General features: G+C 43.7%; 1 protein-coding gene across 9 annotated transcripts in view; it reads right to left on the reverse strand.

Annotated features, from left to right (window-relative positions):
- The window catches only part of LOC143038396 (cytokine receptor-like), a 319290-nt gene that overhangs the window by 238919 nt on the left and 72871 nt on the right, over window positions 1–7500 (reverse strand). For all 9 annotated transcript variants that reach the window (XM_076207513.1, XM_076207512.1, XM_076207511.1 and 6 more), the window contains one exon: window positions 5633–5923. The gene's annotated coding sequence lies outside the window, so the exon portion shown is untranslated. The remainder of the gene's footprint in view (window positions 1–5632; window positions 5924–7500) is intronic.

The following is a 7500-nucleotide window of genomic DNA, read 5'->3' on the forward strand; positions in this document are numbered from 1 at the left end:
AGCCTCCTGGCGAAATACTGAAGACGTGAGGGTCTTCTCTAGAGAAGAAGGAGGAGGAGGAGGAGGAGGAGGAGGAGGAGGAGGAGGAGGAGGAGGAGGAAGAGGAGGAGGAGGAGGAGGAGGAGGAGCAGCAGGAATCGAATCCAAACTCTTCTCTTAAAAAAAAATAATAATAATAATAAATAGAAAAAAAAAATAGAAAAATGTATAAAACACTAAAATACTAATGATAAATCATCAAAGAAGAATAAACAAAATACACAAATGAATACAGCACATAAAGAAATAAACAAAGAAATAAATAAATCGTGTTTAGAGCTATCTACTCCAAAGCCGTCCGTCCTTTAACCTTTCAGACATCGCATCCCCCTCCCCCTCCCCTCCCACTCCCTCTTCCCCTCTCCCCCCCTCCCTCTGTGAGGTCAGTCTGCCTCTCTCGGCCATCGCGTTTGTCCTCTGACAACAACTGTGGGATGTTGTCAAACAAATGTTCTGATTTATTTCTTATAACCAACACACTAAATTGTCTTTGCCAAATTCTCTCTCTCTCTCTCTCTCTCTCTCTCTCTCTCCGTCTCTCTCTCTCTCTCTTTCTGTCTCTCTTTTGTAAGTATCAAACTCATTTTCTATCTCTGTAATGTAATTCTCTGCTTGCTCTCTCTCTTTTTCTCTCTTTGTTTCCCTGTCATCCCACCTCTCTCTCTCTCTCTCTCTCTCCGTCTCTCTCTCTCTCCTCCTGTCTCTCTTTTGTAAGTATCATTCATTTTCTACCTCTGTAATGTACCTCTCTTCTTGCTCTCTCTTTTTCTCTCTTTGTCTCCCTGTCATCCCACCTCTCTATCTCTCTTCTCTATCTCCCTCTCTTTCACTCCCCTCTCTCTCGCTCTCTTTCTCGCTAATTCACGAACACGCACTCACACACACACACACACACACACACACACACACACACACGTACACACACTGACCCAATATAAAAAATACTATAAAGCCAAGATTGAAGAGTGGAGACAAAAGACGGGACCCCATAAGCATAGCACCAACGCACACACATACATATAAACTCACACACTAGAAGAAAATGTCAAGCATTGAGATTATATATATATATATATATACAGAGAGAGAGAGAGAGAGAGAGACAGAGAGAGAGAGAGAGAGAGAGAGAGAGACAGAGAGAGACAGAGAGAGAGAGAGAGAGAGAGAGAGAGAGAGAGAGAGAGAGAGAGAGAGAGAGAGAGAGAGAGAGAGTGGGAGAGAGAGAGAGTGGGAGAGACAGAAAGTGAGAGAGATAGAGAGACAGAATGTGTGTGTGTGTGTGTGTGTGTGTGTGTGTGTGTGTGTGTGTGTGTGTGTGTGTGTGAGAGAGAGAGAGAGAGAGAGAGCAAGTTCCTCTCCCACTGGAAGGGAATATCTTCTCCTTTTGCCACGGTCTCCTCCTCCTCCTCCTCCCCTCCCCCTCCTCCTCCAACATGACTCGACCAGCTGTGGCTGGAAATGGCACAACTGACCCAGCTGGCGACGCGACCAAAGTTGACCATCTGAGCTTCATCAATCTCCACTGGCGAATAGACACATGGTTTCCCTTTCGTTCTATAGCAAGCGGACTGGGAATCCCCCCTTCTTCCACAAAGTGTCTGGGCATGTTTTGAAAGGGCTACCCCCCCTCAATTACAATGGGGAAAAATTATACCACTGGTATACACACGTACCGATACCGACTATCTCCTGTGACCACTGGTATATATATATATATATATACACATACCTGCGCATATACCAACATATCTCCTGTGGCCACTGGTATATACACGCATACCTACGAGTATACCAACATACCTCCTGTGACCACTGGTATATACACATATCTACGCGTATACTAACATAACCCCCTGTGACCACTGGTATACACAAACATATCAACACCGATATACTTCTCGGGGTTGGGAATCGAACCCAGGCTTCCTGAGTGGCAAGGACCGAGATGCGGACAGGGGTTGGAGATTCACAGACAACACACAGACAACACACAGACAGCACACAGACAGAACAGACCCTCCGTACAGAATGGAATGACCTTTCCTTCTTCGCCAAGGACACATCTACATCTCCATCTCTATCTCTGTCTTCATTTCCTACATCTATGTCCTCATCTCCATCTCCATCTCTATCTCTGTCTTCATCTCCTTCTCCATCCCCATCTCTGTCTTCATCTCCTTCTCCATCTCCACATATGTCTTCATCTCCTACATCTATGTCCTCATCTCCTTCTCCATCTCTATCTCTGTCTTCATCTCCTTCTCCATCTCTGTCTTTATCTCCCTCTCCATCTCCATCTCTGTCTTCATCTCCTACATCTACAGTATGTCCTCATCTCCTTCTCCATCTCTATCTCTGTCTTCATCTCTTTCTCCATCTCTGTCTTCATCTCTTTCTCTATCTCCATCTCTATCTCTGTCATCATCTCCTACATCTATGTCCTCATCTTCTTCTCCATCTCTATCTCTGCCTTCATCTCCTTCTCCATCTCCATCTCTTGTCTTCATCTCCTTCTACATCTAGATCTCTGTCCTCATCTCCTTCTCCATCTCAATCTCTATGTCCTCACCTCCATCTCTGTATCCACATCTTAATCTTTATCTCTGTCCACATCTCCATCTTTATCCTCATCTCCATCTCCATCTGTCTTCATCTCCTCCATCTCCATCTCTGTCATCATCTCTTCTATCTCCATCTCTGCCCTCATCTCCTCCATCTCTATCTCTGTCCACATATCCATCTCCACCTCAGTCCTCATCTCCTTCCCCGTCCACATTTCCATCTTCATTTCTATTTCTACTTCTGTTATCTCCACCTTTATATCCACACTCTCCATCTCTATCTCTGTCCTCATCTCTCTCTCTCCATCTCCATTTCTATTTCTACTGTTATTTCTATCCCCGTCCTTACCTCCATCTCCACCTCTACATCTCTACCCCCTCTCTACTTCTTCCCCCATTTCGAAATCTACTTCCTTCTACTTCTCGTACCTCCACATCTATCTACATTACCATCACCATCCCTTCTCCTTATACACCTACACACAAAGGATTACAAAGGATTACAAAGGCGGAGCATGCCGACAGGAGACCTTTTGGTCCATATCTAGGTCGGATGCGAAAAAAATCATAATAATAATAAAATAAAAAATAAAAACTATAATAATTTAAATAACAAATCAAATACATAAATACATAAAAGCGGTGAGTGCATGAAACCTGCGCACAGCCAGCCAGTGCGTCATGCACATGACACTGCAAGTGCAGAAGGTGCCTCTGTTCGTGGCACCAGGGCCAGGATGAGGTGCCAATGAAGAGAATCGGGCGACCTTAATGGCATAATAACGAGCCTCCAGTGCCATCACGGTCTGGCACTGTGTGTGTGTGTGTGTGTGTGTGTGTGTGTGTGTGTGTGTGTGTGTGTGTGTGTGTGTGTGTGTGTGTGTGTGTGTGTGTGTGTGTGTGTGCGTGTGTACGATTACCTTTGTGTATATATGTATTACTACCCACATACGTACACGTCCACAACTCTGTTCCTTTGCAAGGGAAATTTTCGACCCAATTCCTTGAAGAGACGTAACATACTTCTTTATCAAACCACCACCATCTCCTCCTTCTCCTCTTCCTCCTCCTCCTCCTCCTCCATTCATCTCCCACCAATTAGCTCTTCTCTCTAAAAATCATCTCCTTCTCGGTCTCCCTATGTCTCTTCTCCCATCCACCTTCGAACCAAACCTGAAGCTTCAATTAGTAGACTTCAAGGACCATCTTGAGATCTTTGTATAAGTAATCGCCATTAGGATCCAACCGCATTTTACAAACTCAAATCACATGACACTCCCTTATCTGATATTATCAACTTATCTATCTACTCACTTATATCTACATAGTTATCCATTTATCTATTCTTTTATTTATCTATTTATTTACTTATTTCTCTATCTATACTTTTTATTTTTCTTTATGTACTTGTTTAATTATCTAAGTATCTGTTCTATATTAATCATTTGATGGAAAAAAAACGTAAAATCGTCACAGTGAGCGAGCTGCTGACAAAGTTTAGACACGGGAGCGTAACGAAACATCATTCTCTTTAACGTGAAGACATCCATCATCTGTGTTAAGCTACGGTTACACTAGTCAACGGAATGGTTGGATTCCAACGATTCAGTTGGATTTCGTCCAAGGTTGGAGTAGGATGAACATCGTTTATTTCTCATCTGCCTCGTGCCGCCAGACGATTTCATTCAGCTCCCGAGCCGACGACCAAAGCTGAATAAAATCACCTGCCGACACCGGCCTGAAAAAATACATCCGCCTTCGTGAGAAATAATTCCTTCGGATACCGACTCCACACGCTTCATGAAGCCTTTATTCCAGGGGAACCCCTACGGACCAGAGGCACGCGGCACTGTTTATGTTGATGGAGACTTATCTCCAACTGAAGAAGAATGATAACTTTTGTTTTTCCTCTCTCTCTCTCTCCTTGAAACTCTCTCCCCCGCGGATAGAAGGCCGATGAAATACGAATCAGGGGCACCAACGTGTGATCGTCTTCCGAAAGACAGCTTCACGGTTGGTAGGCCTGACTATACGTTACGGCGCATCTAAAGCCATAGTTACACTAGTCAACGGAATGCTTGGATTCCAACCATTAAGTTGGATTTCGTCCAAGGTTGGAGAGTAACCTTAGCTTAAAGAGGGGTTCTTAACCTATTTCCCGTTACGTACCCCAAGAGTCATCAGACCATCGACCCGTACCACCCATTAACATTGACACAGAAAATGGGATGGTGATATATTAAGATTATACAAAGGCACCACGATATCAAATTGTAACACCTTTGTTCATCAGTTAAACATCAACATCAAAAGCAATGTACAGTGTTTTCTCTTTGCAGATTTAAATGTTTAAGTAATCTTTCGCTAATCATCTAAATACCCCATGCAAACCGTCCCGAGAACCCCTGGCTTAAAGTTACGGTTATATTCCAACCTTGGACGAAATCCAACAGAATCGTTGGAGTCCAACCATTCCGTTGACTAGTGTAACCGCAGCTTAACACAGATGATGGATGGCCAATTAAAAGACCCCCCCGAGTCAGGGCTGCCAACCGCGCAGAGTTTTCACTTGCTCACACACCGCTGATGACGTCATCGTTTCACGGAGGGGGTGTTGGGCCGTGGATCTGCCGCCTAGGGGGGGATAGATGGACTCCCCTCCCCCCGTGCATAGGCGTCCTGAGGGGGAGGAGGGCAAGAGGGGGGGGCAGTTGCCCCTTCCCCCCAAGAAATCTTGGGAGGGGGGTCGCCACGTGTAATTTCGGTAAATGTTTGTTATATCAGTATAAGGAAGTTAAAATGTAAGTCATGTAGATATTGTAAATATACGCCTATGTGGCCAATTTGAAGCGTGTATATTCATATAACCCTACACTATTAACCACATAAGTACAATATATTTAATGTTGTTCCACCCTCCCAGCAAAAAAAAAACGAAAAAAAAAATAAATAAATAAATAAACACGGACGTCCCATAGGATGGACTCCCCCTCCCCCCTGGGAGTTGAAGGCCAATGTGGGAGTATTCTCACCTGTGGGAGGCGTGAGATAATCATCCTCTCCTCCCCAGTGGGAGAGTTCCACGATGCAGCGGTGCAACGGAAGGCCCAGCCGCGTCGAGATCAAACTCCACCACTGTCTTCCTCGTTCCGCCAGCGGCTCGAGTCCCACTTCAGGAGGGCATCGCGAACCGGACCTGACCCTTGGCCAAGGCCCACCTACTCCCACGAGATTTTTTTTTTTTTTTTTCCTAGTGGGTCGTTTTCTTGACTACCAAAAGCTCCTCTTGGACAAGAAGGTTCTGCCGACGGGCCCTGAAGAGTCTGCAAGAAAAACGGACCAATTAGTTTTACGCTAAAAGAAATACATACGAACAGTGCCTAAACATGCATAAACATATACATGCATTGAAAATATACATATTTGCAAACACATACGCGTGTGTAAACATATACTGTACATGAAAGCGACCGCGCGCGCGCACACACACACACACACATTCTGGGGTGGCAATGACCTTTTATATTCATATCTTGAAGGTGCTGGGCGACCATAGAACACTCGCGAGATACTCAAAGCAGCTGAGTGTAATAGGACAGGCTGACACAAAAAGGTGGAATATAATATATATGTATACAAAACAATAATAATAATAAATAAAATAAATAGAATTAAAATCAAATCAAATCAAACCAAATAAGATTAATAAATGTGTGTGTATACATATATATATATATATATATATATATATATATATATGTATATATTATTATATATTTATGTATATATATATATATATATATATATATATATATATATATATATATATATAGATGACCGTGCAGCCTTGTATAGATGTGAGCGTGGCCAGGCAGGTCACTCTCAGCTGGGAGTCTATCCTTGAGCGAGACAAGGTCACCCTTCCCTGACCACTCTAGGTCAAGGTCAGGGCGGTTCGAGTCATGCAAAACACCCAGAACCACAACCACAAAACAATTAATAAGTAAATAATAAAATAGAATAAAATAAAATAAAAATAAAAATACAATATTGCTACTCCCCTCACACCCTGACCCTCCACAGGACTGACCAGGATTTCCCTTTGGCTGAATAAAATCGCCTGGCGCCAGCCAGACCCAAACCCTTCCAGGCCTCAAGGTCGTCCTTAAGCTAGGTCCCCCTCGACCGAAGACTTCGAGGAGCCACGGCCCTTCCTCCCCTGGAGTCGTACTTCTTCGTCGCCGGCGACGACGACGACGACGACGATTGGCGCCGGCGCCAGCTATGCCCCATGTGCAACGACTCCTGACGAGTCTTACATAAAGGTCAAATTCCTATGCATTAACTGTATCTGAAACAACCTTACTGTAGATCCCCACACTCGATCCAAAAACTGAACCTATACGGTCAAATTCCTATGCATTAACTGTATCATAAACGACCTTAATGCATCTCCATGGCCATTTCCAGAGTTATTCCTGTGTAAACACGTATTTCAACAAAGTATATACAAATATAAACACAGACATAGATTAAAAAAATACATATATGCATACATACACGCCTACATACAAACATTCACAGTTCCTTAATTACATACATCGCCCACTATTTGTTACAGAGGTCCCGAAGGCTTCAATCGTCGTTCAGCGTCTCCTGGTGTACGCCCGTCATCATCGCCACTCATAAACGTTCCCTTATCCTTATACGACCAATAATATTGACGAATATATTGACTCAGTACTACCTAGTGTAGGCCTTATGGTCTCTTGCAGCCTCCTCCGTTCATATGTTCTTATGCAAGCGAGTTTAATGTTCTAACACATGGGTAGAGATAATTACAAAGGATTACAAAAGAGGAGCATACCGACAGGAGACCTTTTCGTCCATTACTAGGTTG

The sequence above is a fragment of the Oratosquilla oratoria genome, chromosome 24 (assembly GCF_046742065.1).
Source record: "Oratosquilla oratoria isolate Oo_2021 chromosome 24, ASM4674206v1, whole genome shotgun sequence".
In the NCBI taxonomy this organism is placed as follows: domain Eukaryota; kingdom Metazoa; phylum Arthropoda; class Malacostraca; order Stomatopoda; family Squillidae; genus Oratosquilla; species Oratosquilla oratoria.